Consider the following 4512-nt stretch of genomic DNA (forward strand, 5'->3'; position numbering starts at 1 on the left):
GGTGGCTGTATTGAGCCTTCTGTAGTCAATACACATACGCCACCCTGTGGCTGTTCTTGTAGGAACCAATTCATTTTTTTCATTATGAACTACTGTCATGCCTCCCTTCTTGGGGACAACTTGGACAGGGCTCACCCAGGGGCTATCAGAAATAGGATAAATAATCCCAGCCTCTAGTAATTTAGTGACCTCTTTCTGCACTACCTCCTTCATGGCTGGATTTAGCCGCCTTTGTGGTTGAACCACTGGTTTGGCATTATCCTCCAATAGGATCTTGTGCATGCATCTTGCTGGGCTAATGCCCTTAAGTTCACTTATGGACCACCCAAGAGCTGTCTTTTGTGTCCTTAGCACCTGAATCATTGCTTCCTCTTCCTGTGGATTTAAAGCAGAGCTTATGATCACTGGAAAAGTGTCACCCTCTCCCAGAAATGTATACTTTAGGGATGGTGGTAGTGGTTTGAGCTCAGGTTTGGAGGCTTATCCTCTTTTTGAGGAATTTTCAAAAATTCTTTTATTTCCTCTGGTTCCTCCTGATCAGGCTGAACATCCTTGAAGATGTCCTATAGTTCTGATTCTAGACTTTCAGTCATATTGATCTCTTCCACCAAAGAGTCAATAATGTCAGCGCTCATGCAGTCATTTGATGTGTCTGGATGCTACATAGCTTTGACAGCATTCAACTTGAACTCATCCTCATTGACTCTCAGGGTTACTTCCCCTTTTTGTACATCAATAAGAGTTCGTCCAGTTGCTAGGAAAGGTCTTCCTATGATGAGAGTTGCACTCTTGTGCTCCTCCATTTCCAGCACTACAAAGTCAGTTGGAAAGGTGAATGGCCCAACCTTGACAATCATGTCCTCAATTATGCCTGATGGATATTTAATGGAGCCATCAGCAAGTTGGAGACATATCCGGGTTGGTTTGACTTCTTCAGTCAACCCAAGCTTTCTGATAGTGGATGCAGGTATTAGATTGATACTTGCTCCAAGGTCACACAGGGCTGTCTTGGTGCAAGCACCTTCTAATGTGCATAGTATCATAAAGCTTCCTGGATCTTGAAGCTTTTCTGGTAAGCTTTTTTCAAAATGACTGCACTGCATTCTTCAGTGAGAAACACTTTTTCAGTTTCTCTCCAATCCTTCTTATGACTTAAGATCTCTTTCATGAACTTAGCATAAGAGGGTATTTGCTCAAGTGCCTCTGCAAACGGAATCTTTATTTCAAGAGTCCTTAGATAGTCTGCAAAGCGGTCAAATTGCTTATCCTGTTCCGCTTGGCGGAGTTTCTGAGGATAAGGCATCTTGGCTTTATATTCTTCAACCTTAGTTGCTGCAGGTTTATTCCTTATAGAAGTGGTTGGAGAAGCCTTTTTAGAGGGGTTACTATCAGCACTCTCAGGTGTCTGATTCCTCACTGGCGTTTGAACGCCAAGATTGGGTGAAGAATGGGCGTTTAACGCCAACTTTTCCCCCTTTTCTGGCGTTTGAACGCCAGAACTAGGCAGGGAATGGGCGTTTAACGCCAGCTTTTCCCCCTTTTCTGGCGTTTGAACACCAGGAGTATTCCTCTCTGGGCTCTTACTGTCCTCAGAGGGATTTTGAGCAGTGGTTTGGTTATCCTCTGTCAACTGTTCCTTTCTTGGCTTTTTGCTACTTTGAGCAGTGTTATTCAATGTCTTCCCACTCCTCAGTTGAACTGCTTGGCATTCTTCTGTTATCTGTCTAGATAACTGCTGTTTTGTCTGATTCAACTGTGATTCTATGTTCTTGTTAGCAATTTTAGTTTCTTGGAGCATCTCTTTAAATTCTGCTAACTATTTTATCATCAGGTGTAGTTGCTGATTAAGCTCAACTATCTGCTCTTGAGGATTAGGATCAGTGGCTACTGCCATAACTTCTTCTTTTGTAGAGGACTCATTGCTAGAGTACAAATGTTGATTTCTAGCAACAATATCTATAAGCTCTTGAGCCTCTTCAATCATCTTCCTCATATGTATAGATCCACCAACCGAGTGGTCTAGAGACATCTGAGCTTTTTCTGTAAGCCCATAGTAGAAGATGTCTAACTGTACCCACTCTGAAAACATTTCAGAGGGGCATTTTCTTAGCATACCTCTATACCTCTCCCAGGCATTATAAAGGGATTCATCATCCTCTTGTTTAAAGCCTTGGATGTCCAGCCTTAGCTGTGTCATCCTTTTTGGAGGGTAAAATTGATTCAGGAATTTGTCTGATAACTGTTTCCATGTCTTTATGCTTGTTGTAGGTTGGTTATTCAACCACCTCTTAGCTTGATCTTTTACAGCAAATGGAAACAGTAATAATCTGTAGACATCCTGATCCACCTCTTTATCACGTACTGTGTCAGCAAGTTGTAAGAATTGTGCCAGAAACTCAGTAGGTTCTTCCTGTGGAAGACCGGAATACTGGCAATTTTGCTGCACCATGATAATGAGTTGAGGATTTAGCTCAAAGCTGCTTGCTTTAATGGGAGGTATACAGATGCTACTCCCATATGCAACTGTAATGGGGTTAGCATATGACCCCAGAGTCCTTCTGGACTGCTCAATTCCACTTAGGTCCATGATGGAGAAAGAGAATATGATATGAATTCACCAGTAAAGTATTTTTTTTATTTGACCGAAAATAATAAAATAAAACAAATGGAAAATAAAATCAAATTTCGAAAACTAAAAGAAAATAAGATCAAAGAAAATTGAAAACTAAATCAATTAGTTAATTAAAAAGATTTTGGAATTAGCAATTGAAAATATATGATTGAAAATTATTTTGAAAAAGATTTGATTTTTGAAATGAGGAAAGAGAAAAACAACAAAATGACACAAAACTTAAAATTTTTAGAAAATCAAACACAAATTTTCGAAAATTTTAAAGGAAAAACACAAAGAAGACACCAAACTTTGAATTTTTAAAGAACAAGAAAGGACTAAGAACATGCAAATTCAAAAAATTAAAAGAAAACAAAAGCATGCAATTGACACCAAACTTAAAATATGAAACTAAACTCAAATAAAAGACTCTAAACCAACAAAAATAAAACAATCCTAATCTAAGCAACAAGATAGACCGTCAGTTGTCCAAACTCGAACAATCCCCGGCAACGGCGCCAAAAACTTGGTGCACGAAATTGCAATCACACTTTTGCAATCCCGCACAACTAACCAGCAAGTGCACTGGGTCGTCCAAGTAATACCTTACGTGAGTAAGGATCGATCCCATGGAGATTGTCGGCTTGAAGCAAGCTATGGTTATCTTGTAACTCTTAGTCAGGATATCAATAATTATCAGGGTTGATTGTAAAAAGCAAAAGAACATGAAATAAGTACTTGTTTTGCAGTAATGGGGAACAGGTTGAGGTTTTGGAGATGCTCTATCTTCTGAACCTCTGCTTTCCTACTGTCTTCTTCTTCAAGCACGCAAGGCTCCTTCCATGGCAAGCTGTATGTAGGGTTTCACCGTTGTCAATGGCTACCTCCCATCCTCTCAGTGAAAATGTTCAACGTGCTCTGTCACAGCACGGCTAATCATCTGTCGGTTCTCAATCGGGTTGGAATAGAATCCAGTGATTCTTTTGCGTCTGTCACTAACGTCCAGCACTCAGGAGTTTGAAGCTCGTCACAGTCATTCAATCCTTGAATCCTACTCAGAATACCACAGACAAGGTTTAGACCTTCCAGATTCTCTTGAATGCCGCCATCAATTCTAGCTTATACCACGAAGATTCTGATTAAGGAATCCAAGAGATATCTACTCAATCTAAGGTAGAACGGAGGTGGTTGTCAGGCACACGTTCATAGTTGAGAATGATGATGAGTGTCACGGATCATCATATTCATCAGGTTTAGGAACAAGTGATATCTTAGAATGGAAGCAAGCATGATTGAATGAAAAACAGTAGTAATTGCATTAATCCATCAAGACACAGCAGAGCTCCTCACCCCCAACCATGGGGTTTAGAGACTCATGCCGTAGAAGATACAATGAGAAACGTGTAAAGTGTCATGAGGTCTAGATACAATATCAAAAGGTCCTATTAATAGTGAACTAGTAACCTAGGGTATATAGAAATGAGTAAATGACGTAAAAATCCACTTCCGGGGTCCACTTGGTGTGTGCTTGGGCTGAGCATTGAAGCTTTCATGTGTAGAGACTTTTTCTGGAGTTAAACGCCAGTTTTTATGCCAGTTTGGGCGTTTAACTCCAATTTTTGTGCCAGTTCCGGCGTTTAACGCCGGGATTTCTGAAGCTGATTTGCAACGCCGGTTTGGGCCATCAAATCTCGGGCAAAGTATGGACTATTATACATTGCTGGAAAGCCCAGGATGTCTACTTTCCAACGCAATTAAGAGCGCACCAATTGGGCTTCTGTAACTCCATAAAATCCACTTCGAGTACAGGGAGATCAGAATCCAACAGCATCTACAGTCCTTTTCAGCCTCTGAATCAGATTTTTGCTCGGGTCCCTCAATTTCAGCCAGAAAATACCTAA

The sequence above is a fragment of the Arachis stenosperma genome, chromosome 3 (genome assembly GCF_014773155.1).
Source record: "Arachis stenosperma cultivar V10309 chromosome 3, arast.V10309.gnm1.PFL2, whole genome shotgun sequence".
NCBI classification, from domain to species: domain Eukaryota; kingdom Viridiplantae; phylum Streptophyta; class Magnoliopsida; order Fabales; family Fabaceae; genus Arachis; species Arachis stenosperma.